The sequence below is a fragment of the Colobus angolensis genome, unplaced genomic scaffold (genome assembly GCF_000951035.1).
Source record: "Colobus angolensis palliatus isolate OR3802 unplaced genomic scaffold, Cang.pa_1.0 Scaffold269, whole genome shotgun sequence".
In the NCBI taxonomy this organism is placed as follows: Eukaryota; Metazoa; Chordata; class Mammalia; order Primates; family Cercopithecidae; genus Colobus; species Colobus angolensis.
The window spans coordinates 307,415-335,152 of NW_012115921.1; the positions used below are offsets into that span (position 1 = coordinate 307,415).

At 45.3% G+C, this 27,738-nt stretch overlaps 1 protein-coding gene across 2 annotated transcripts in view; it reads right to left on the reverse strand.

The window, feature by feature from the left end:
* The window catches only part of ST5 (suppression of tumorigenicity 5), a 123,273-nt gene extending 95,795 nt beyond the window's left edge, over positions 1-27,478 (reverse strand). The window contains exon 1 of one of the 2 annotated variants that reach the window (XM_011947593.1): positions 26,957-27,478. The gene's annotated coding sequence lies outside the window, so the exon portion shown is untranslated. The remainder of the gene's footprint in view (positions 1-26,956) is intronic. The other variant, XM_011947594.1, reaches the window with a different exon arrangement.
* Between the last annotated feature and the right edge of the window lie 260 nt (positions 27,479-27,738).

Below are 27,738 nucleotides of genomic sequence, written 5' to 3' on the forward strand. Positions count from 1 at the left end.
CAGATCCCATCCCTCATACACATTCAGAAGGCCAAGGAAACACCCTCAGGATTGAACTATGATAAAGAAGGTGAACAATAGCCTGGACAACACAGGGAGACCCCATCTCTACCAAAACAAAATAAAATTAGCCAGGCAGGGACATGGAGGTGCATGCCTGTGGTCCCTGCTACTTGGGAGTCTGAGGTAGGAGGATCACTTGAGCCCAGGAAGTCGAGGCTGCAGTGAGCGATGACTGTGCCACTACACTCCAGCCTTGGCAATAGAGCAAGACCCAGTATCAAAAAAACAAACAAAAAAAAAGGGGGTGACAAAGGAGACAAAAGCAATGACATCACAGTGGCCTAAGTTTAGTCTACACAACCAGCAACTCTTATTTCTCTAGAATTGGTGAGATAATGAGAAGCTGAAGAAACAGAGGGCTAGGTGGGTGGCTCACGCCTGTAATCCCAGCACTTACGGAGGCTGAGGCAGGTGGATCACCTGAGGTCAGGAATTCGAGACCAGCCTGGCCAACATGGTGAAACCTTGTCTCTACTAAAAATACAAAAATTAGCTGGGTGTGGTGGCACACACCTGTAATCCCAGCTACTTGGGAGGCTGAGGCAGGAGAATGGCTTGAACCCAGGAGGCAAAGGTTGCAGTGAGCTGAGATTGTGCCACTGCACTTCAGCCTGGGCAACAGAGTAAGACTCTTTCTCAAAAAAAAAAAGGAAAAGAAACAGAGTGAGAAAAGTGGGCTGGTAAGCCAGAGGGTAATCATAAGCCAATCTTGTGTTTAGGCAAATACGAAACTAAACAGGAAAGTAATGTCTGTGTGGCCACCTATGACGCAGCATGGATATTCTACTGGCACGTGTCTTCTTTCCGGATATAGTACTCCCTCTAACACAGCTGCCACATGGTAGAGTAGTTGCTAAGAAGCCATTGGAAGGTACAACATCTGAGATGCCACAGGTGTCCACTGAAATTAAGCCATTCTTTTACCTTTACCCCTAGGCTTTTGGACTTGGACCTCATCCAAGGAGCTGGTTGCCTGCACTTTCACAGACAGTTAGCTTCATCCCCAGGCCCCAAATCCTGAATTTGCCCTATGTCAATGAAAAACCATCATCAGCTTTTCTTTACATTAAAAACTGATTGTGATCAAAGCAGTTTTTCCTGTTTTCTGGGATCACTGCTGCAAAGAGGAAAAGTCACAAGAGGATAAAATGACACACATGCACATTCTCCTGTGGCTGAAATTCCCCTCACTCTTCCTGCCTCTAACCAAAAAGGAGGATACAGACCAAGGAGCACTTCATGAAGGTAGTCGAATGCCCACCCTCCTGTTTTTCACCTTCAGGAAGAATCGCCTCCTATCAGCTAGGACCTGTCCTTGGTCACTATAATCCCATGATTTGTAATGTGGGCTTCATTCCTCAGAAGCCCAGAGTTGGTGTTATCTAGGAGTGACGGCAGTCATTTCCAGATCATGAGCAGTCACACAAATAAGGCAAAGGGCAACTCCTGCCTAGCATGTGTGACCCAAGAGATGATGGAGAAGAGAAGGGAAGAATGCAATCCTTCACCGGGTCCCTCAGCACTGAGCCAGCCTTCCATTTGCACATGTAAGGAAAGGCCAATAGCCAATACTTAAGAAAGAACTAAATGTTAGGTCAGCTCCCTTCCCTCCCAGGGCTAGCATAAGGATTAAATAAGACAATGTTCTAATAGAAGCAAGAATACAAGTTACATGGCTCTAACTTGGCTCCAATTTCTAGCTGGTACGAAGTCAATCCTTTCATCTGTTTTCCAAAGTCTATGGATTTGCCTTTAGTTGGAAACACAGAATAGAGTATAGAAGATATTATAGAACTTGGGGCCTTGATTACTGTCCAACTCTTCACAAAATTCCATCTGAAAGAAGTGATATTTAAGGAAGACTGTCTAAGGGGTATGATATAAATCCATGCCCCTGTGTATTTTAGGCTCCATTTTCTAGCAGATCACCTGAAAGCTACACAGATGTCATTAGCTCAGCTCCTGACAGAGTGGTTTTTACTAAGTTGCAATTTCATGTAAAACATTTGCATTTTATCTGCAGTCTCTATGAGAGCTATAGAAAACCAAGACTGCATAAGCACTGGTTATAAAAATAGCAAGGAAACTGTTGCTGTAGTGGTAAAAACAATAAATAAATAAATAAATAAATAAATAAATAAAACATACTCCTTGCTTTTAAAAAAGTAAAAATTACTATTACATCATTCAATATTGCCTTACATATCCACATACATTTCATTAAAATATAAAACTCATTTAAAAAACTTTGTCCTTTGAGAAAGTGGTATGTTGACTGCCAAGGAGAAGGCCATTCATAGCAATCACGTTAATGAACAGGATTAGGAAGGCCAGGCACAGTGGCTCATGCCTGTAATTCCAGCACTTTGGGAGGCCGAAGCGGGAGGTCTCTTGAAACCAGGACTTTGACATCAGGCTGGGCAACACGGCGAGACCCCGTCTCTACAAAAAGTTTAAAAATTAGCTGGGCATGGTGGTACACATCTGGGGTCCTAGCTACTCAGGAAGCTGAGGTGGAAGGATCACTTGAGCCCAGGAGGTGGAGGCTGCAAGGATGCAGTGATCTGTGACTGTGCCACTGCACTCCAGCCTGGGTGACAGAGCAAGACAATGTCTCAAAGAAAACAAATAAACAACAAAAAAAACAAGATTAGAACAGTTGCCTGCTCTTCTTTTCTTTGGTGCTGATGTTATTTCTGTTTCTATGTTATTAACATGACTAAGGCCTCTCTTTACCCGTTATCTACTGTGTGCCAAGCATTGTTCCCAGATGTTAATTATGTTAATTCATTTAATACTCTAACACAATCCTATGAGGTAGATGTTACCAATTCTATTTTACCAAACAGAAAAACCAAGGCCCAAGTCATATAGCTAGTAAAAGGAGGAGCCACAATTCAAACCAGGACTGATTTCAAAATTCTCATTCCTTCTACTATGCCATGGAAAGTACAGTAGGGTGTTTTTATGTCAACTGCAGCCAGACACATCAATTTTCTCTTCTGAGAAGATAGGATATAAATCTGAAGAAACAATGTATATGAAAACATGCTATATGCTATAAGGCAATATTCCTATGTAAATAACTATCATCATCCTCCAGGAAAAGAATGCGTAAAGCAGAGCTGACAGTTTTCTTTCTCATTTTTTTTTTTTTTTTAAGAGACAGGGACATGCTATGTTGCCCAGTCTGGACTTGAACTCCTGGGCAAAGTGATCCTCCTGCCTCAGCCTGCTGAGCAGCTGGGACTACAGGCACATGCCATCATGCCAGGCCAGAACTGGCATTTCTACTGCACACACACCGGCAAACTCAGCAGGAAGTGAACTCTAGACATAGCCTAAGAGGAGAACTTTTCTCTCAACACTAAAACTCATAAAAACATGTAAGCAAGTGTGTGGGTCAGTCACTCCCTTAAACATAGGTGTCTGGCAAGATAGTGAGAAATCATCCCACATCTAGTGTCCATGGGCACAGACTCCTGTTTGCTTCAGAATCCAGGAGATGCTGGCATTTGGCCAGGTAGGCCTTCTTTTCTCTCAACTCCCTTTTAATCTCATCTCCTTCAGTGATGACCATTCTCAAAGAATTATTTCAAGAAACACTATCTTTGAGAAGAATTATTATTTCAAGCTTTAATTTCTAGCTCATCTACAAATCCAAGACTTTTGGAAATCAAAGCTCTCCAAAACTCTGAAACCTACAATGTGCTTCTTTCCTATAAGTTTGATGGCTATTACCTAGGAGACATGCATGCCTTCCCTTGTAGTTCAAGAGACAAAGTTTGGAATATGATGTGCTCAGAAAAGGGGTCACTCTACCTCTAGTCCTGGGCATCAAGGGCTTTCTAGATGTTTAAGAGGCAAGTGGTCACCAGCAGCAAGAAAACGTTGGGGTGGGTTCTCTGGACCACTGCTTCACTCAGGGACAGCCACCCCTTCTCTACTCAACCCATCCAAACCCTGTAAGTGAAGTGTAAAGAATGCAAAGCAGATCTACTACCTACCAAAACAAACCCCAACCAGAAAAGCACTGGGGTTACTAAGCAAAGGGATCCCTCAGAGATAAAACAGGAAGAGGGGTTCACTGCATCTCCTCTCAAGGGCTCCTGCTTCAACCCCACCTATGTATCACAATTCTTTTCCCCTTCAGTATCAACCCCCTACCTCATTAATTTCCTCCACTCCAACCAACAGGCAGCAAGGTCCAACAGAGCACAATCAATTTAAAACTGTTTAAAATGGGTGTCTTGCATTTTTCTTACCTTGTCTTCTTCCACCACTGGCTGAGCTTTCAACCGATTCCACAGTGCCCCAGCTCTGCAGTAAAGCAACTACCCCACGTCTTCAAACTCTTCACAGAATCATGCACCATCTCCTGCCCTAACACACACCAGGCTCTCCCCGAGGGCGCTCTCTCTACCCTGGCAACTTCAATAGCTATGTGGATGGATACACTCAAAACTCTTATCTCACAACTGGTTCCCTGACATCAATTCCACTTCCACTTGAGTCACTCACACTTTTGCACAAACCCTGAACCTTGGACTACCCATTTCAAAACCTTGCCCTCTACTGTCTGACCACAATTTCCTTTCCTGTCTATCTTTTGACCATTCACTACCTGACAGCTGCTCTTTGACCTTGGTCAGGCCTCTGTTCCCTTAAGCCTTTTTCCTAGTGTATATCAGCCACCTCCTGGCCTTTCCTTCTGCCAATCCAGGTTGGAATCCATGATTCATCATACATGGATCAATCTCAAATCCACAGCTCCTTTCTCTTTCCACTGTACCTACCTAAAAAGCCCTAACTATGGTATTCTCCATTCTTTTGTCAGCACACCTAAAAATTGCTAGTCAGATACCACACAACCAATACACTTCTGAAAGGTCTTTCGGAGATACATTCTGAAGCATTTATGAATGAAATGGTATGATGCCTGGAGTTCGCTTCAAAAAATTCAGTGGTAAAAAAGGAAGAGTAGTGGACAAGAATAGAAATAAAACAAGCTAGTTCGGCCGGGCGCGGTGGCTCAAGCCTGTAATCCCAGCACTTTGGGAGGCCGAGACGGGCGGATCACGAGGTCAGGAGATCGAGACCATCCTGGCTAACACAGTGAAACCCCGTCTCTACTAAAAAATACAAAAAAATAGCCGGGCGAGGTGGCGGGCGCCTGTAGTCCCAGCTACTCGGGAGGCTGAGGCAGGAGAATGGCGTGAACCCGGGAGGCGGAGCTTGCAGTGAGCTGAGGTCCGGCCACTGCACTCCAGCTTGGGCGACAGAGCGAGACTCCGTAAAAAAAAAAAAAAAAAAAAAAAAACAAGCTAGTTCACATGTTAATAGTCATAGTTATTAGTTAATAGTTACAGATAACGGTTGAAGCTGGATGACGGACACAACAGTGGTCATCTATTCTCTCTACTTTGGTTATGCTTGTTATTTTCCATAATAAAACGTTTAACAATAAAACAACTTAAGTGCAAGATTAATGGGGAACAATGCCAAAGGTCACACACAGATTACCTGCTAGTCACAAAATGAAAACTATAATTTCATGATGGAGAAATGCAGCTGATCCTACCTTAACCAGTAATCAAACTTAGCATCAATAATAATGGGCCAGCCAAACATCATGTGCCTCTGATCTGCTGCATCATTTACAAAGGGTTGTTTTCTCCCCAGAATGCTTAACCTAAATCTAATCAGGTCTCTAGATGTAACTTACAGTTTATAGAATACACAGCGGAGAGAGGAAAAACCTGAACAATAGCCCAAAGAAACAATCAGACAAATCCATAATGTGAAAAGTGAATTCAGGTTAAGAAATAAGAAGTGTCTAAAACTGGGCAACACAAGAGCCCCATCTCTATAAACAATAAAAAAAAAAAAAAAAAGCAGATTTAGCAGAGTGTAGTGGCACACAACTGTAGACCCAGCTACTCAGGAGGCTGAGGCCCCCACCACCTAACTAAAACTACCCAAGAAGACCCCAAGCAAGAACCCCAGAACCATGCAAGTATTGTGGTTTTAAGCCACTATGTTTTGGGGTGGTCTGGTAGGCAGAACACTGGTACTGGTAGATCCAGCCTTTCAAGAGCCAGCCCTGAGACTTGTCTCTGGAGTCTTATCTTGACATTCCTCACTCTACCCTGCCAAGGACAACAAACATGACCAACTGGGACTTCCCTGCACACTCTACACTTACAGCTTCACTCCTGTCTTTGTGCACGCAAATCCCTCTACCTGGAATGCCCCTCCCTGCCCTGTCTCCTTATAAAAGAACTATGCCTCCTTCAAAATCTGTACCAGCACCATTTCTCTGTGAAACCGTGCCCTACTTTTCCCCACTCTCCTCCCACCAGTAATTCAATTAATCCTCTCCTCCTAGTGAAACATCTAGGGTGGCATAAATTGCAAAGCAGTATACTGGCTTTTCATATGCCTTGTCCAATAAACTATTAAGTCCCATGAGGAAGTGCTATGTGTCTGTGCGCTGGTCCTGCAGGGGCCTAATGAATGTATGGTGATTGGAAGTGGTTTCTCCTGCTCCCTTACCTAGCCTATTTCTACTAAAAACATTTCTGGTCCAGCCACAGTGGCACACACCTGTAATCCCAGCACTTTGGGAGGCTGAGGTAAGAGGATCACTTGAGCCCAAGAGTTCGAGACCAACCTGGGCAACACGGCAAAGGCCCATTTCTAAAAAAATTTTAAAAATTAGCCAAGCATGGTGGTTCGTGCCCATGGTCTCAGCTTCTCCAGAGGCTGCAGTGGGAGGATCACTTGAGCCCAGGAGGTAGAGGCTGCAGTAAGCTGTGATAGCGTCACTGTACTCCAGCCCGTGCAACAGACCAAGACCCTGTCTCAAAAAAAAAAAATTCTGTTTAAGCCCCTGGCTGATGGAGCAGAAATGATGCCCTCTAAATCCTGCTTTTCTCGGTCTCCTAAACTCTAACTTTCCTTTTCTGAGTTCGCAAGTTCGCAACCTTTGGGATCAACAACACTAGGTTGATCCAGCACTAAAAGCTGCCTTTTAAAATACAGTTAGATGGGACCTGACTAGCTTAGTGTCTGGGACATAAGTAGGTACTCAATAAACGTTATTTCTTTTCCTTCTCTTACTTCAAAAACCTTCCTGAATCTGTTCGCAAAGCAGCTCCATTTCCTCACACCTTTCAAGCTGCTCTTCTCCGAAAGCCACGCCCTTTCTGGGTCTTAATACCTGCTTAGACTTTGGCCTACTGCCTCTCCTCAGTACCAGCTGCCCACCTGCTGCCACCTCAGCCAGGGTGAGCTCATCAAAGCAGGTATAATTTTTAAGGGAGAGGCTTCTATGTCACCAGATCTAGGTCCAGCGTGTCAATACAATTGCACATAAGAGGCACTGGAAAGTTTTGCAAAGAGGATTCATGCAACTATCCCCAAACATTAATAAAAGAAACCTGGTTGTGTCGTATTTAGGATAAGAGAAAGCAAACAAAAAACAGGATTAGGAATCAGAAGACTTGGGTGAAATTTTTAATCTGCCTCTCTCACTAAAGGCTTTTTTTTTGTTGTTGGTTTTTTTTTTTTTTTGTAAACCGAATCAGAAATATTCTAAGCCAGGTGCAGTGGCTCACACCTTGTAATCCCAGCAATTTGGGAGGCCAAGACAGGCAGATCAATTGAGGTCAGGAGTTCAAGACCAGCCTGGTCAAGTAGTGAAACCCAATCTCCACTAAAAATACAAAAAATTAGCCGGGTGTGGTGGCATGTGCCTGTAGTCCCACTTACTTGGGAGGCTGAGGCATGAGAATCATTTGGACCTAGGAGGAGGAGGCTGCATGAGCTGAGATCATGCCACTGCACTCCAGCCTGGGCTGCAGAGCAAGACCCTGTCACAAAAAACAAAAAACAAAAAAAAAAGAATATTACTTTAAATGTCACAGAAAATGTTTTTAATTGTTACGGTACATCCTTAAGTGAAAAGAAGTTTACAAATTTTACATAAAGAAAAAATTTGATAGAAAAAAAGGTTATCTTAGGTTTTCTTATCAACAAAATTTAATTCCTGCTGGGCACGGTGGCTCATGCCTGTAATCCCAGCACTTTGGGAGGCCAAGGCGGGTGGATCACCTGAGGTCAGGAGTTCAAGACCAGCCTGGCAAACATGGAAACACAAAAATTAGCTGGGTATGATGGTAGGTGCCTGTAATCCCAGCTATTTGGGAGGCTGAGGCAGGAGAATCACTTGAACCCAGGAGGCAGAGGTTGCAGTGAGCCAAGATCACACCACTGCACTCCAGCCTGGGTGACAGAGTGAAACGCTATCACACACACACACACACACACACACACACACACAAAGAGGAAGAAAATTTAATTCTTACTTCTCTCCTTATAGCAAAAAGTTTAAATATAAAAACTGGAACCATAAAAACACTAAAAGAAAACATGAACCACTTTTTTTTTTTGTGATTCTGACAAGTGAAGATTTTTCCAAGTATGACAGAAAATTCAACTCCATAGCCAAGAAGGGGGATGGGGGGAAGCACCTTGAAGAAAAATATTTGCCTAAATAAAAATGTAAAACATGTGAAAGGCAAATAATCAGCATAAACAGAGTCAAAAAATTTTTTTATTGGGGAAAAATTATCAGCAACACATATGGCAAAGAGTCCTAATGTAGTATGTATGTAAAAGCTCTCACAAGTCCACAAGATAGAATAATGACCAAACAGAAAACTTAACAAGGTATTTGAGCAGAAAATTTACAAAGGAATAAAATCAACTATCAGAAAGATAAAAAGATGCTAATTTCATTAATAACCAAAGACATCCTAAATAAAGTAACAATAAGAAATCTTTTTTCACCTATCAGATTGGCAAAGAGTAAAAAGATGTATAACACCTATGTTGGCCAGGGTGTGGTGGAAAGAGGCACCTCCATACACTGCTGATGAGAAGTACACTGATGCAACTTCTTTGGGAGGCAGTTTGGCAATATTTATTAACATTTATAATGAGTACACCCTTTGATCAGCAAATCTTTCCTTCTAGGAATTTTGCCTAAGGAAATAAAATACAGGTACTAGGACACATGGGCAAAGACAGCTGGATACTGCTGTTCATTACAGTCCTGCATATAATAGGAACAACTGAGAAACAATTCAATTGTCCATCAAAAGGGGCTTGATTAAATAAATTATGATATATTTCTCTAAAGAAACACAATGCTGCTCCTTAAAAGCACATACTGAGGTGGAAAAATATCCTAGGTAAATTACAAGTGACATGTTTTTCAGTACAGTATAATCTTTTCTTTCCATTTTTTAATTGCAGTAAAGTATATAAAATTCCCCATTTAAGAGTGTACAATTCAGTGGCATTAACTATGTTCACAATGTTGTGCAACCATCACCACTATTTCCCAAACTTTTCCAAACAGAAACGCTGCAATGATCAAGCAGTAACTCCCCATTCTCCCCTCTCCCCAAGCTCCTGGTTTACCTCTAATCTGTTTTCCTATCTCTATGAATTTGCCTTTTCTAGATATTTTATATAAGCAGAATCACAAAATATTTGTGCTTTTGTATATGGCTTATTTCAGTCAGGGCAGCATTTTCAAGGTTTATCTACATTGTAGTATGCATCAGAACTTCCTTCCTTTCACAGCTGAGTAACAGTCCGGTTTGTATTACTGTGTTCATACATTTTGTTTACGCATCAGTCAGTGAACTCTTGGGTTGTTTCCACCTTCTCGCTACTGTGAATAATGCTGCAATGAACATTGGCATGCTTGTTTTCAATTATTCTGGGCATATACCTGGGAGTGGAATTGCTGGGTCATATGGTAATTTGGGGCTTTTTGGAGAATAATCAAACTTTCCCACAGCAGCTGTACCGCTAACACTCCCACTAACAATCTATGAGGGTTCTAACTTCTCTGTATTCTCACCAACACTTTTTACTTTCCATTTTTTTAAATTAAGAGTATAAACTTTTTGTGTAAAACTAAATGTATATAAAAATGTATCATTTAAAGAATCTGTTACGGCTCAAGGATGTTAGTTTAAATATATAAATAAAAAATATAAATAAATAAAAAATCTGGTGCTATCCAACTGTTAACCATAACTATTTTTCTGGGGCATGGATTTATAGAAGATGCTCATATTCTGCCTTACACATTCCCCATTTTGCAAAAGTTTTTAGAACACCTGGTGTTGCTTGTGTTATTTTAAACAAAAGTTAGCCAGATAGACAGCTTGATGCCTGCCTGCTGATCTGAAACAGTTTCAACGTTACATACACAGCAAGGCCCTAAATCAGCAGAGGTGCGAAGGCCTGTGTCCCAGTCCTCACTCTGCCACCCTGAGCACTCTGTATTCTCACCTCTCAACTCCAGGCACCCAGGACTGAATCCAAGTTCCCAGCGAGTACCCCTAAAATAGACGACAGCTGTGTGGACCCACCCACGTGGTCCTTCCACCCCGGGGACAGCACTGAGGCTACAGAAGCCCCAGGTGGGTTGTCTCAGGCTACGTACGGGTAGCCGTCTCCCTTTATCTAGTATGCCTTACAAAGATTAAGTTGGGCAGCACTGTGCCCGGCAGCCTGTAATATCCCTTCCCACACTGAAACAGAATTCCACAGTTGTACTGAACTAATGAAAGAAGGTAAGAAAAGGACAGCTCGGGGAAAACCTGCGAGTCACGGACTACAAAGGAAAACGAAGGCCTTCCCTACAAAGAGAGAAGCAAGCCCAGAAAAGAATTCAAGAAACAATGATGCCAAGGAGGAGAGGACAGCTGACATTGACTAATGCAAGTGTCTCACCTGAAGCCACAGGTGCTGAAGTAGACAGCAAAGGGCAGTGCCTGGAGCCACACTGCTCTGTGGGAACCATCCCAAGGTCACCTGCTCAGGCAGCAACAAGGAGAAAACCCAGCCTCTGTGGGAAGAGGCACTGAGGCCTGGGGAAATGAAAGTCAAGTGAAACCCTTTCCCTCTTCCAGGTGTTCTCAGCCTTTCGGCTGCCAACTGTGAACTTTGTCCTTGAAATTCAACTCCTGGCCTAAAGAGATAATCTCCCAGGCATGTCCTGTGTAAATTTGGCTAATCAACAGAACACACTCTGTGCAGCCCGTGCTGGCTGTCCCTGAAACAACCCTGCCAGTCAGAAGCAGTGCTGACAGGAGGAGGGAAGCTTTTCCTGGCATAAATATCACCAATCCTAATGAAATCAAGTGCCCAGGATGGGCATTTTCCAAAAATCAGACAAGCATCTGTTCAAAGACGAGCACATACCTGGAAATCTCATCCAGAAGTGATACGGATTTGGTGAAAAGAGTCATTGAGAACATGGACCTTTACCAGGCTTTGTTGATGTTTAAGAGTAAGCCACCTAAGAACATCTAAAGTAAAGCTTTGTAGACATGAAATTCTGGGTCAGTAAAAGAAAGCAAGCCAATTAACATCTGACCCTCACACCCTTATTGGCATCTCAGCTGCCAAGCCTCTTAAGCAGTGGTTCTCAAAGTGGGGTTCCCAGCCAACAGTAGCAGCATCACTTCTGAACTTGTTAAAAATGCACATTTTTACCAAAAAATTTCTACTAAATTGGTTAACAAGCTCTCTGAGTTTGGTGCACAGTCAAGTCTGAAAACCACTGCTCTACGGCTCCAGAAAGCTGAAAGCTCTGCAGTCTGGAGTTCTGATCCCACCCGCCCTGAGACTTCCCTTACTTTCTGCTCTAAATGAATTTTGAGGGACTGGAATATCACCCTCCAGTTACAGCCAATAAAATAGGCGAGTTTCCTCCCATTCCAGTTCCATCTTCTACATGGTTTCCTAGCTTTCTTTTCCACAAACCATATCCAATTGTGTTTCCTTCCTGCTTCCTGGGGCAAGTGATTCTCCGCTTTGCTTTCTGGATGGTTCAATCCCTTAAAGATTTGACCTCAGCCAGTCTTTCCAGCCTCACCTTCTAACCCATCTGTGTGTACCTGCTCATGGCAGATGACCATTTAATGTCTGCTCATTGTGAATCAGTGATGAAGACCATCTGAACAATACCCTCTAAAGGAATCTTTCCCAAGTACATTATCTTTCCTTCAGAAGCAAGTGTGTTACTGAAACAAACTGGGAAGGGGAGACAGGAAGCAGAATCCAGTGACTTACCAAAGAAATTTCCTCCATGTTCTAGCAATCTATGCTAAATCTGAAATTCAGTTTCACCCTGCTCTGCCCTTCACAAACTATTCCATCTAAGGAGGGTGATTAGGCTGACCACAGATTTCATGAACACCAACGAATAAGAGTTTATAAATACTGCATACATTTTCATTTCAGAATCCTGGGCCTTCACTACTGATAGAATCCAAACAGGATCAAACCTTTAGAAAAAGAAGTATGGGCCGGGCTCAGTGGCTCATGCCTGTAATCCCAGCACTTTGGGAGGCCAAGGTGGGCAGATCACCTGAGGTCAGGAGTTCAAGACCAGCTTGGCCAACATGGTGAAACCCCGTCTCTACAAAAATACAAAAATTAGCTAAGCATGGTGGCACATGCCTGTAATCCCAGCTATGTGGGAGGCTAAGGCAGGAGAATCGCTTTAACCAGGGAGGTGGCAATTGCAGTGAGCCAAGACCATGCCACTGTACTCCAGCTTGGGTGAGAGAGTGAGAATCCATCTCGAAAAAGAAAAAGAAGTAACAACCCATAGAAACTAGTCAATGTTCAATTTCCAAGAAGTGAAAGTTGTGGCCTGATACATTTCTTTTCTCAAACATTTCCAACAAACTTGAAGACTCTAGAAGATATCTGTACACTAGGAAATCAGGGTTTATTTACAAACACTAGTTTACTGACAAATCACTTATTTTTTCCAAAAGTAAATTCCATCTTCTTATACAATAGGGGGAACTGCAATCTAAGACATCTAACTACTTACGGAGCATTAAGGAGAAAGGCCATTTTCTTCCTGCCCAGATGAAGAGATGTAATTCAGGTTTACTGCTTCCAAGTCTTGCCACAGCCCCACCCTCCCCAGTTATTTATATGGGCTCGTATTCTCAGTATTTAACCAGGTACCCCTTTCAGAGAAAGCTTAAAAAAACCTCATTCAATTCTGCAAACTTTCACAATGTGACCATAAATAACACATAATGATTTAAAGGAAAAAACTCATTAGATGTTCTAGATAACCAAAGAAGAGCTGCATTTGATATACCAACCAGAGTGGAGGTGTGGCAAAAACACATGCTTGGAATCAAACAGCCTTAGATTTATATCTTAAGCAAGTTAGCTACTCCATGTCCCTGCAGATGTTACAACATCAACAAATTAACTCACAGGTCATCCTAAGGATTTACTAAAATAATGAAATAAAAACACCTAGTATAACACAATGCTTAGAACAGAGTAAGCATTACACTAAAGTCTTACCATAAACCTAAAATCTGCAGATAATTTAAAAACACATAGTGCTTGATCCCAAGAAGTATGCAGAATATATTAATTTGACTTACTTAGCTAAGCAGGTACTGCCTATGCCCACTCCAGATCCCTTTTGTTTCCTCATATTCTTATCCCCTTACCCCTTACCTCTTCTTCCCCTTTCTTCCCCCTTCTTCCCCTTCTTCCTTGCTCTTCCCCTTTCTTCCCCTTTCTTTCTTCCCCCTTCTTTCCCCCACTTCCCCCTTCCCCCTTGCCCCCTTCCCTCTTCTCTTCTCTTCTTTGAGACAGAGTATTGCTCTGTCTCTTCTCTTCTATTCTTTTATTTGAGACAGAGTCTTGCTCTGTTGCCCAGGCTGGAGTGGCATGATTATAGCCCACTGAAGCTTTAAACTCTTGGGTTCCGGCAATCCTCCCGCCTCAGCCTCCCAAAGCGTGGGGGTTACAGGCATGAGCCACCATACCTAGCACCATACTCCTTTTACTGATTCTTCTCAATCAGATTCAATGTTCCTCTCTCTCCCTCTGAAATTTCCATACCTTATCCCAAGTTGTGCCACATCCTCCACCCCGACACCCCCCTGCTCCGTATATTCTAACATGATGACTTCCTAGGTGTCCTTTCTGCATGTCAAGCTCTTTCCTACCTCAGCAGCTTTGACTGCTGTTCCCTTTTCTAGAAAGGAACTTTCCCCAAATCTGCACATTCACGGCTTCTTCTCATCCTTGAGCTCACAGTTCAAATGTCATTCTCAGAGTCCTTCTCTAACCTCTCAGGTTCCTGTTACTCTCTCTATTACATTACCATTATTTCCTTCCTAGCTCACAGCACTATCTTGATCTCATCTATTGATTTGTTTACTTGTTTACTGAAATGCTTCCCCACTCACTATACGTTAAGCTCCATGACAACAAGGACTTCAATGTCTTAGTTATCTCTACCTCCTCACATACAGAACAAAACCTAGAACAGAAGGAATACTCAATAAATATTTATTGAATGAATAAATACATTCAGCTTCTGAGGCAAGAGAGGCAGAGTTAGATTCCCCCTCACTCCTTCGCTTTCTCTAACTGATGACAGTAGAAGATGGAAGCCCAGGGAAAGACTGTAAATTAAAAAGAGAACAGACTGAGGATTGACTTTTGGGGAACACCAAAAGCTAAAAGCCATCCCAACCTCCCAACTGACAAAACATTAAGGGGTATCAGGGACCCAGGAGGATGGCACAGGTGTTGCAGTCTCCACTGCAAGGCCATGTAGACATCTGGCCTTCGGTGTTTTTCAGATGAAAAGAAGTCTGGATATCACTGCTTTCAAAACCCATCTGGGCACAGAAGCAGAATAGGCACCTACATCCAAATGGAGGGAAAAAAACAGTGGTGGGTCCTGCAACTGGAGCGGGTGGGAAAGAAACTAAAAAGGCTTTTCTATTTCCATTTAACGAGATTTAAATAAAACAACAATTTCCGGTTTCTTTTTTTTAAGATGGAGTTTCGCTCTTGTTGCCCAGGCTGGAGTGAAATGGCACTATCTCGGCTCACTGCACACACTGCCACCTCCGCCTCCCAGGTTCAAGTAATTCTCCTGTCTCAGCCTCCCAAGCAGCTGGGATTACAGGCAACCGCCACCGCTCCCTGCTAATTTCGTACTTAGAGACAAGGTTTCACTATGTTGGCCAGGCTGGTCTTGAACTCCTGACCTCAAGTAATCCACCCACTTCAGCCTCCCAAAGTGCTGGGATTACAGGCCTGAGCCATTGCACCCTGCCCTGGTTGCTTTCTTTTTAACCTGGATCCCTGCCACTTCCCCCTGGGCACTTACTAGAATTGAGTTGACAAAACCAATAGCTCTTCTTTCCTCCAGTATCTTCACAACTAGCTCTCCCAGCACAGCCAAGCCAAGAGCAAACCGTGAGCATCAGTGATGATTCCAATGCAGAGAGGCAGGGACTCGGAAAGGACAGTGCTACGTGTTCCATTTATGTTTCAACCCAAAGGGGTGAGTCAATCAGGAGGTTGGAGAGAGGCAGAGAAAATAAGAAACCTCAGTATTGTCTTTCCTTTCTAGATTCAAAAGCCTCAATTCCCTGAACATAGCAGCCAGAGTCAAAGCCACAGACGGCAAACCAAGGTCACTGCCATTGCCAACCTTGTCTCAGGTGTCCTAGCTATTTTCTTTTTCTTCTCACACTCATGTACCATCCTCCTTTTTCTCTTTTCCTTTTTTTTTTTTTTTAAGAGACAGTGTCTTGCTATGTTGCTCAGGCTGGAGTGTAGTGTGTATTCACAGGTGTGATCATTGCACATGACAGCCTCAAACTCATGGGCTCAAGCAGTCTCCTGCCTCAGCTTCCTGAGCAGCTGGGACTACAGGAGCACAAACCCAGAGAATACTCCTTTATAGTTGCTGGGGTCATTGAAGTTCTTGAATTTCCTTTCCCTACTGGCATTCCTTTTTGCCAAGTGACAAAGTATATACACACAAGTCAGACCTTTTTGTCCTAAGGTCTTTGCAAATAAGTACAAAATTCCATGTGTAGTGTCTACAGTCCTCAGTCTTCACCATTTTTTATTATTATTATTATTTTAGAGACAGGATCTTGCTCTGTCACCCAGGCTAGAGGGCAGTGGCACAATCATAGCTCGCTATAACCTTGAACTCCCGGCTCAAGCAATCCTCCCACCTCAGCCTCCCAAGTGGCTGGGACTACAGGCAAGTGCCACCATGCTTGGCTAATTTCATTTATTTTGCAGAGATGGGGTCTCATTATGTTACCTAGGCTGGTTTCAAACTCCTGGCCTCAAGCAATCCTCCTGCCCTGGCCTCCCAAAGTGTTAGGATTACAAGTGTGAGCTACTGTGTTCGGCCTTTACCATCTTTTAATTACTCTATCAGAACACATATTAGGTCACAAATTGCTAATAAACTAAATGGGAGGGAGATTCCAGCATAACTCTACCAAGGAAACTTACCTCCACTAAGGAGTATGGGGCACAGTTTTGGGAGCTCTATGCACCATTGAGGCTGCGCTTCTCCTGGTTCTACAGGGAGCTACTGTGAATCTGAGCCCCTGCCTGTGGGAGCCTGCACAAGTAAAAAAGCTGAAGAACAGGATGTTTGACCATCATCTACAGAGTTTGGTTTTCTAAAGCAAAAATAACTTTACATTGTAAACAGCCTCACTCAAAGAGTAAATTTGTGACGCCTCTACTCTTAGGAACTCCCCATTCTGCCCTAGGCCTGTCTGGGCTCAGCAAGCCCATAAATTGGCACTGTTGATATGACCTTTCCAGGATGCATTTCAACAAGAGATAACAACAAAGCTCAGAGCTTTGGTAGCACTCAAAGAAGATTTGAGGGACTTAAAACACATTGCTAAATTTGGCAGCAAAAGTTCCTGTTCCCTGAAGTTGCAAAAGAAAATCTCTTTATAATTACACTTGCAGATAAGGAGCTACTCAGTCTCTTTAGAAACAGATTAGAACCTCCTCATCCCAATCCACCACTCCTCTGAAAGAGGAGTGAGACTGCTGGGGCAAGTCTCACCTGGGGCTGGGATCAGGCTATTTCTTGCGAAGATGAAGTACCAGGAACTTACCTTGATGCCAAAGGTATCAATGCCACAAATGCCCAGAGACATTCGCCACTCTTCACTATCTAGAGCCGTCTGTCTCCCTCACCCTCCCGTCAGCCTTCCCACTTCTCATCCTGCTCTTTGACACTGGGTCTGCCATGTCCCTATCATACAACACATACTACTCCTCAGAGAGGGCCCGCTCAGCCTAGAGGCTCTTTTGATTCGGCCAGATTCCCCCGCTGGTTTATAATTTCTTTACAAAAGCAAGGTACAGGAGCTCCGATCTATATGCTGATTGGGGGATACTTATCACTGCTCTGCTGATATACTGTCTGCCCAAGACACAGAGGAAGGGGATATCGCCTCGCATTTCTCAGCAGAACAAACCCAACAGACAAGCCACAAAGAAAGAAACTCAGCTGCCTGGCGCAGTGACTCACAGCTGTAATCCCAGCACTTTGGGAGGCCGAGGCAGATGGAATGCCTGAGCTCAGGAGTTCGAGACAAGCCTGAGCGACATGGTGAAACCCCGTCTCTACTAAAATACAAAAAATTAGCCTGGCATGGCAGCATGCACCTGTAATCTCAGCTACTTGGGAGGCTGAAACAGGAGAATCACTTGAACCTGGGAGGTGGAGGTTGCAGTGAGCCGAGATCACGCCATTGCACTCCAGCCTGGGTGACAGGGCAAGACTTTGAAAAAAAAAAAAAAAGAGAAGAAAAAAAAGAAGAGAAAAGACAGACAGACAGACTGCAATACTGCTGAGGCTGGGTGCAGTAGCTCATGCCTGTAATTCCAACACTTTGGAAAGCCAAGGTGGGCGGATCACTTGAGCTCAGTTCGAGACCAGCCTGGGCAACATGAAGAAACCCCATCTCTCTAAAAAATAAAATTATAAAAATCAGCCAGGTGTGGTACACATTTGTTACTTCAGAGGCTGAGGTAGGAGGATTGCCTGAGCCAGGGAGGCAGAAGTTGCAGTGAGCCAATATCGCACCACTGCACTCTAGCCTGTGTGACAGAGTAAGACCCTCTCTTGGGGGGGAAAAAAAAGGCGGGGGGCCGGGCGCGGTGGCTCACACCTGTAATCCCAGCACTTTGGGAGGCCTATGCACGCGGATCATCTGAGGTCAGGAGTTCAAGACCAGCTTGGCTAACATGGCGAAACCCCATCTATGCTAAAAATACAAAAATTGGCCGGGTGTGATGGTACACACCTGTAGTCCCAGCTACTCGGAAGGCTGAGGCAGGAGAATCACTTGAACCCAGGAGGTGGAAATTGTAGTGAGCCGAGATCGTGCCACTGTATTCCAGCCTGGGCGACAGCGAGACTCTGTCTCAAAAAAAAAAAAAAAGGAATAAACACTACTTGGTTTACAAGAGAATAATAAACATAACAATAACTGCAAACATTTTATTCAGCAAGGAGGCAGGAAGCACTATTTTAGGCACTTTACATTTAGCATTTAGGTTTTGTTAAAATCCTATGAGACAATGCTACCACTGCCTCACTTTTACAGAAGAGGAACTGTGGCAGGGACAAGTAACTTGTCTAAAGTTACAGAGCTATTAGATGGCAGAGGCAGAATTTGAACCCAATCTGACCCCAGAGCCCAGGCTCTAAACATTACTTTCCTATTGGATGGCTCCTCCCCTAAGACACAGATTTGTCTCTGGGCACCAACTGGCTCACCCTAAATTCTAAAGGAGAGGGAATTGCTCAGAAAACACTGGCATTTTTCCCCACTGAGAAAAGGAAACAGTGATGGCAATATTTATTCAAAGAGCTGGTCTAAGGCTACAGAGCAGAACAAATAAGTTCCCCAAACATCTGCTGACCAAAATTTTCCCAGAGCACCAGGAGAAACCTACCTTCTTACTTTCTAAAGGCTGAGGCCTCCTTGTACTGCTCTATGCATCTGAAAACAAGATTCCAGCCTCTGAGTGGTGAGAACCAAGTCAAAATGCTCCCTAGAGGTTGATGGGGTTAAAGAAAAGTTACCCAAATATTTTTTAAGCACCAACTATATATGTTGGCCATTTGGGGAAATAAAAAGTACAAAATATTATACTTGATTTCATACAACTTCAAGGAATCTAGTTGAAAACACAAGATATAGACATTTGAAAAGTCAAGTCAGGGCCAGGCACGGTGGCTTACATCTGTACTCCCAGCATTTTGGGAGGCCGAGGCGGGCAGACGACTTGAGGTCAGGAGTTGGCCACCAGCCTGGCCAACATGGTGAAACCCCATCTCTACTAAAAATACAACAATTAGCTGGGTGTGGTGGCATGTGCCTGTAGTCCCAGCTACTCAGGAGGCTGAGGCAGGAGAATTGCTTGAACCCGGGAGGTGGAGGCTGCAGTGAGCCAAGATCATGCCACTGCACTCCAGCCTGGGTGACTGAGCAAGACTTTGTCTCAAAAAAAAAAAAAGTGTCAAGTCAGGATGTCAATGAGAACACTGAATCCATGCCTTCTACTTTCTAGAAAAGGAGACTGAACCCTAGAGAAGTCAAGTTACTTCCCAAGATCACCCAGCAAGTTAGAGACAGAGCTGGAACCAAAATTCAGACCTGCTGACTACCTGGCTGGGGCTTTCTACTGCTATACATAGGCAGAGAAATTCACAGGAAGGATGGATTACTAACAACAGCAGCAGCTAACATTTATAGAGAGCATATCTGTGTCTAGAACTAAGTCGAGTGCCTTACGTAAATTAACTCATTGAAACCTTACAGTAACCCTTTCAGGTGGGTAATATTATCACTCCCAATTTACAGATGAAAACACTGAGGCTTACAGAGATGAACTCACCAGAGGTCCACAGATAGAGGAAAAAAACAGACTATGAACCCTCAGAGCTGGCTGCAAAGCCTATTCTATGCTCTAAGCTGTGTCTGGAAGTGTACAAGGGCAGTATTTGTGGAAGCAGGGGTAAGGAGGGCTGGAGCAGAGGCCAGGGTCTAGAGCACTGAGAGCAGCTTGTGAAAGGCCTCCAACGCCACACTGAGAAAGACCTCGGGCCCCACCTAGGCTGGCCAGCAGGAAAGGGACAGGCGAGAAGCAGTTCCAGATGGACTGGTCTCCCCTGCCTGTGAGGGGTGAGCATCCCCCAGCAGGAGGAAAGAGCTGAATCTGTGAAGCTGGGTTGACAAGGACTACCTCAGACTCAGGATTTCTGGCTTCTCCAGTGTGAGCGGCTGCCGTGTCCTCAAAATATCATTGGCCCCTACTCCTTCCTCTTAAAGGACACTCTCAAGTACCTTCCTAACGTGTAGGGCCAGGTCTGAAAGGGCAGTCCTCCTTGGCTGCTGGTGACTTTCCAAAGCAACTGTCTTTCTCTCCTTACCTTGCCCATGGCCCCCTGTGCCCTTTCTTTGATCCTTCTGCCTGATGCAGCAGCCGTAAGACATGGGGAGCTGTCTGTCAAGTGGCAGGAACTGAACACAAGCAGCTTTGTGTAGTGGGGAGGAAATCTTGTATTATTAGGAAATCTCATATTATTACCTACCCAGGACTGCACAGACCCCAGACCAGACTACCTGGGGTCTTGACAGAAAGATGAACCAGATCCAAAATAGCAACTACTTCTTTTTTTTTTTTTTTTTGAGACAAAGTCTTGCTCTGTCACCCAAGCTGGAGTGCAGTGGTGCGATCTCAGCTCACTCCAACCTCCACCTCCCAGGTTCAAGCTGTTCTCCTACCTCAGCCTACTCAGTAGCTGGGAGTACTGATACACACCACTATTCCCAGCTAGTTTTTGTATTTTCAGTAGAGACAGCGTTTTACCATATTGGCCAGGCTGGTCTCGAACACCGACCTCAAGTGATCCACCCACCCCGGCCTCCCAAAGTGTCAGGATTACAGATGTGAGCCACTGTGCCCAACCAGCAGCTATGTCTAAAAGAAGAATTTGGTTTGTTCCCAGCATAGTAACATCAACCTGATTGAGAGACACCAGCCCACCGTCTTCAAAATGCTGCTCTAAGTTGACAATAATATACTGGAAAGCACTGAACATTTACTATGTGCCAGGCACTGGCCTATTTACATGTATCATTTCATTTAATCCTTACCACAACTCTATCAAGTACTATTACATCCATTGTACAGATGCCTCAAAGAAGGCTGATGCACACAGAGATTAAATAACCTGCCCAAGGTCACACAGCAAGGTCAGGTTCTAAAGCTAGGCCTCTAAGACCCCCGAGCTATAGCTTTTAATCACTGCACTGCACTGCACTGTATGTCAGATACTCACATTAAATGCAAATGATTCCATCAGAATTGCTCTAAGGCAGCACCATGCACTCACTCAGTACCTAAGAGTCACTGAGAGTTGAACAAACACACCACAGGCTAGTTCATTTGAAAACAATCTATAAAACTCAGTTGTCAGAACTCCATAAGGCAGCCTGTGTTCCAAGTCACAAGCACACCAAAAATCAGTTCCTCAAACAAAACTAGAGTTTTAAAAATAGCTGACTTGATCGTTTCTTTCCAACTTTCCCATTTCCCCTTTCCTATGACTCCCTCCCACATACCCCATCCTTTGACACTGTCAGAGAAGCTTCAACACAGGCCTAGAACCCTCACCCTCCTATTTCCAGTCCTTCAGTTGGCTCTCTTCCTTCATTCGAATAGTGCTTGAAATCAGTCTCTTGGATCCTGCTCCTTTTTCCCAGCCTAAGAGCATGAGATGATCATTAACCCATCAAAACTCAGAACTGCAGCAGGTCTGTGCTGCTTCTCTCTTAATCACACTTGAAAGTTCCGGAGAGAGGGGAAGAAATAACTACAACACAACATCTATTATAATATGACATAGATAGGAGTAAGGTCCATACTTGATACTCCTGCGTTCCTTCCCAGATCTTGGCCCAGACACTCTGTATTCACTGACTAAATGGGTGAACAGACCAACACTGCATAGACGGGCGCCAGAGATGCCTCTGAGCCAAGAGCAAAACACAGAGGTGTTAACCCCAATGCTAGCCACCCCTCCCCCCACCAGTGCTTCTGAGGGCCTGCACAACACTGTCCCCCTGAGTGCCCTGAGGGCAGTCTGGCCTTCTGCTAAATTGTGTAGGCCTCCGAGGTCAGCCCTTCTCTCAATCACCATCTGCTGCTCCTGAGAACTGCCTCCGCCCAGGGCCCCTTGCCTCACTCCTGCTTCCTTCCAATAGTCTTCCTCCTGCCTCAGATCTTGTCTCCTGTAACCCTCAGTTTATCTCATTTTTTCCCAGTTCCAAATAATCCTCCATCCACTACGTGATTTCCTACAGTCCATCTCCAGCTCACACACAACCCCTTTGGTGATGACAGGTCACACAGAGGAAGAGTCTGGAGCTCTGAGAAACTGTGGTGGTTTCACGACAAGCCTGTAGGAATAGGTTCTGCTTTGGTTAAGAAGGCTTCGTACGCCAACAGCATATAATTCACTCTTTTATAAGGACAGTGAAATCTAACATTCAGGCAGTTTTAGATGAGAAGAGTATACTGATAGTTTCAACAGCCTCCGCAACAACAGTACATTCATTACATCAGAGCCAAAAAAAATAACAGAAGTGGTCTTTAAAGAAATTCTTCAATAAGGTAGTCTAGACTCATTTAACACCCTCTTCTCCCTTCAGAAGACATACATACACACACACACACACACACACACACACACACACACACACACACACAAGACCTTTCTGGGGCCTATGGCTAGAAACAGAGACCTCAGGTTTTTTCTATCAGCACAGTATTATCTGGCATGTTCCCCTAAGACAGATGCACCCAGTAGTTCCCCCGACCCACCTACTGAGACAGATACACACAGCACCTCCCCTCCAGGATGAAACGAATGCCCAGCCTCCCCAGCTCACGCCTGCCAGGAGAAGGCTCACACTAATGCAAGTTTTCCCACAGGCTTTAAAGACAATCTCTGCAGACTACGCCAGATGGTCTTTTTTTTTTCGTTTCATGCCCTCGTGGCCCCTTCTCCACTTTCCACGGTCCCTCCAACTCAAAGAACTCAATTATCTGCCTGCAGATTTTCCCTTCCCCTCCTCACAGCCTGCCCTAAACACACCCGCCTCCCAAGCCCAAGCAGAGGCACAGAAGGAAGGCCAAGCCAGAGCTCGGAAGGGCTGCTGCCAGGCCTCCCCCAGCCTCAACGATGTGTTCCCTGGGCTTGGCTGCCTCAGACCAGTCTCAGGCCCAACAGTGGAAATGGGGACACTTCCAGGGCAATGACAGTTAACAGCTAAGAGGAGTGACAGGAAGGAAGACATATTCTTCAATCCTTCGGTCCCACCTGCCCCACAGGGAAGTGCTTCAGCAGGTCCAGGCCTCAGACCCTCCCATCTCCCTGAGGTGCTAGGCAGACCTCCTGTAAAGCAGTTCCTAGAATCAGATGCGGCGGGGAGTGGGGCACAGCCTCTCTTGGGTCTAGGCTACCAGTGGGGTCATGATACTTGGATTGCCCTCCTGAATCTGTACCCCCGCCCTTCATTCCAGGGAAAGAGGCTGAACCAGCAGAACCAAGGGTGCCCTTGGCCTGTTCTCCAGTGTATTTCAAAGTTTCATCTTCCCTGGGTGACTGATATCTAATTTTAGAGAGAGGGAGCCCAAGGGGGGAAGGTACAGGAAGGGGAGTAGAAGAAGGAGGAAAGAGGGAGTGAGAACAGGAATGTTAATTTTTAATCCTTAAGGAACATAGACAGATCCAATTTGTGACTCAGCTCGGGAAGCTGGACTGCTGGGAGTGGGGAACAGCTGTAGCCCCAATCTAAGCTGTGGGCAGCTTCTCCTTCGGGCCTTAGAGGCTGTTGTGACATGACTCACCTAGAAGGGGAGCTGCTTGCTTTGTTTTGTTTTTGTTTTTTGTTTTTTTTTAATCTGCCTACTATGCGTCTGCTCAAGGGCTTCTTCCCAGACACCACTCTGGGACATGGCTGGCAGGTTTTCTCCACCTTACAGTAAAGCTGGGGCTGTGGGTGAGGCACTCTAGCATGCCATACGCCCTGTCGACTCACTGAGGACAGACCTGGGACTCTCCTTGCCTGAAGTCTCCCTTCCCCTGCTCTTCCATTCCTTGGCACAGTCCCACGGCATATCAAGAATCTCTGCCGTTGGAATTCCCACTTCCTTGTTTCTTTTCTTTCCCCAAAAGCTGTAGCCTTACGAGTTCCTGAAAGACCTGCCCAGCTCCCAAGAAGTTTTTCAGAGCAATAACACTTTCTCCCAGTTAGAACCCTGCCTTCTAAACCCAGAATGGAAGAGAAAGACCTCCTTGCCCACTACTGAGTCTCCCCAGCAGGACCCAGCAGTATGAGGGAACCAGGCCTGGCACTCATAGCCCCTCTTCCAGCTGCTAAAGTGTATGGTGCCACAAATACAGGCAGCTATGGGACACAGGAAAAGCGATGGGTCTTTTGGAATACGTCTCCTCTGTACTATATATAAACACATGAGTCAGGTGACCAAGGAAAGCTTCCTCTCTGCAGGATCGTCTATGAGGCTCCAGGTCTACGGTGAACGTCACTCTTTTTTTTTTTTGAGACGGAGTCTTGCTCTGTCGACCAGGCTGGAGTGCAGTGGCCGGATCTCAGCTCACTGCAAGCTCCGCCTCCCGGGTTCACGCCATTCTCCTGCCTCAGCCTCCCGAGTAGCTTGGGACTACAGGCGCCCGCCACCTCGCCCAGCTAGTTTTTTTGTATTTTTTAGTAGAGACGGGGTTTCACCGTGTTAGCCAGGATGGTCTCAATCTCCTGACCTCGTGATCCGCCCGTCTTGGCCTCCCAAAGTGCTGGGATTACAGGCTTGAGCCACCGCGCCCGGCCGAACATCACTCTTATGAAATGACCCAACCCAAGGAAAGCAACATTTGTTTCCTTAAACATCCTGAAGAAGTCTTTTCAGATTTTTCTCATGTTTACTTATAAACGCAGAAAGGAAGAAGGCACTTTATAAAATGAGAGAACCAGAACCGAGAGGCAAAGTGACTTTCCAGAGGGAGTTGGGTCATTCCTCAAGCTTCAATTCACAACATGTTACATTAGATAGGATGTGACTTGTTTCTAACTACTTTCACGGAAGTTATCCCACTGGCTCCTTCCAACAGTCTTGTGAAGTTGTTCTTATCATTACCTCCATCTTACAGGTAAGAATCTGAAGCTCCTATTAGTTAAGATACTTGCCCGTGGCCACCCTGTGGGAACAGAATCCAGCCATCGACTCAAGTCTAGCAACCCAAATCCATTCATCGTTCTGCTATACCAAAAGAAAGAGCACCAACTCCTGAAACTGGGTCTCTGCTAGCTCTCTTCACACATGTGGGGATGGTAAAATTGAAGAGCTCCAACTACACACACAAGTAGAAAAGAAGGCTGAGGTTCTGGATTTATACTGCCAACTGAAGGGCCCACTGGCTCAGTATTATGTCACATCCCTCCAGCAAAATGTAGGTTTCAACTAAGCAGAGGATCCCTGGAGTGTAGCAAAAGGAGGAATAACTTCAGAAGTGGCCCATCTGAGGTCCAGGGCCATGGAGTTCACCCTCGTGGACCCTCAGGCCACAACCATGATGCATACGTGTACACATTTAGGGAGCCAGAACTGGGGATATGGCCAGTGCTTGCATTGGCAAGCTGACCCGAAGTTAATCAGAATGCCCCTTCACTGTTTGCCAGAATACAAAAGACATTCTGTTCAGAAAGTTCAAGAAGAAAAACCGAAGAGCCAGGACAGCAGCTGTTCCCTCATCCCACAGAGAAACCAAAGGCATTTGCAAAGTTCCCTGAGGCCAAGAAGTGAATTTAAGACATAACATGGCTCAAGTGGAAGCACATTCCCTGATGGGTCTCCCTTGCAGGGAGTGTTTGCTGCGTTCATCCTCCTAACTATATTACTGACAACCCCACTACCCTACCACCTAGAAAACTGCCTTTCTGGGAAGGTCTCCTTTCCTAGGCCACACTGAGCTCACCACGTACCACTCCTCTAGGTCAGAACAAGTTTTACCAAAACTTAGGACAATCAGTGTAGGAGTGCACAGCGTGGACACTGCGTGCCCTGAGATTTGGTCAAAATGTAACCAAAGGAATCCACCCAGCACAACTACAGTGCCTCATGTCCCCCAGCTCTTAGCAGCTGCTGCTGAGAGCTCACCCTGGGACATCTGTATGAGAAATCTGTTTGCAGGCCCCCCAACCCCAAGCCAGCCCCCTCCCCCACCTCCTAGGAAAGTCTGTGATCGACCTTTTAATGTGGGAGGACAGCTTGATTCTTACCAAGCTGCCTGGAAGAGAGAATGCAAAACCCCAGCTCAAGCATCCCTGTGACAGCGCCTCTGTCCTCATAAATGCTCTAGAGGGAACTTGGAACTCACCACAGGCTCCTCGCTGAGCTTAATTAGCCTTTTTTTTTTCCCCCCATTACAGGTCAGACATAGCAGCACCAAGAGACAAAACAGACAGTGTTCACTAGGACGAACAAGTGGCTCAAAAGGCACTGGCCTTTCCCTGTAAGAACTACAAACACCACGGGAGTGATGTTAACTCAGTTTCTTCCACATAAAAGATTCTTCCTGTAAAAATATCCTGTCCCTTTGTGCTAAATAAAAGTAAAATGATGCTTTTTAGAGTGAAGTCTAAACACCTCAGATTCAGCAAGAGTGAGATCAGCTAGATTTGCAAAGTCAAGAAAATTGGCTGTTTCCCTCCTCCTTAAGCTAATAGAATCCAACTGTTGGAGCATGACATCATTCCTGAGCCCCAAACCCCGAGCAGGGACTACAGACACTCGCCTGCCTCCCAGAAAACAGCCAGAGAGAAGGGCCAGGAAAGGAGGCCAAACGATCCCAGCCCGGAGCTGCCCTTACCTGAAAGTCTCGCTGCTTTCCTGCCCACTCCATTCTCACACCACAGCCGGCTAGGGAGCCCACGGCCCCCAAATCCACTGGCTTAAGCTCCGATACCTGCTGCGAGCTTCCCACAGCTCCTTCCTCTGACCTTCCGTGGCGCTCCTCGCAGCCAAGTGAGCAGAGCACTGCTAGCCGGCCAGGCCAGTTGTCATGGAGACCCTGTCCTCGCAAGGCGGGTGCGTGCACAGCAGCGCGCTCTTGGCCTAGCGCGTGCACAAGGGCGCTCTCTTTTTCTTTTTCTTTCTCTCTCTCTCTGTCTCTCTGTCTCTCTGTCTCTCTCTCTCTCTCTCTCTCTCTCTCTCTCTCTCAGTTCTGGGAGGCTTCCATGAAACAGCACTGTCTTTTGATCAGCTCGGTTTTTGCACGCATTCCACTCCTCCTACCTCCCTTCCAGTCCAACAGAGGCTCTGAACTGCTCCTGGGAACTTGCTTGAACAGCTCAGACGGGAGAAAGGAGAAGACAGTGAGTGGACTTGTTTTCTTCCCCTCCAGTGTCTCATTTTTTATAACTTGGAAGAATCCCTGCCAAGGGGGGAGGGAGCTAGCTGAAACGCTTGGAGGGGAAGCCAGCCCTTCCTCTGGGTCCTGGAGCTCGGGTAGGAGGGACCCTGATGCGCTGCCTTGACTTGTTTGTGCACTTGGGATTTTTCCGGGCACAACTGGGGCGGAAATGCACTCATATCCCAGGAGCTCGCCTGGACTGGTCTCTCTACTTACCTTGCTGCCTGTCCAGGTTGTGG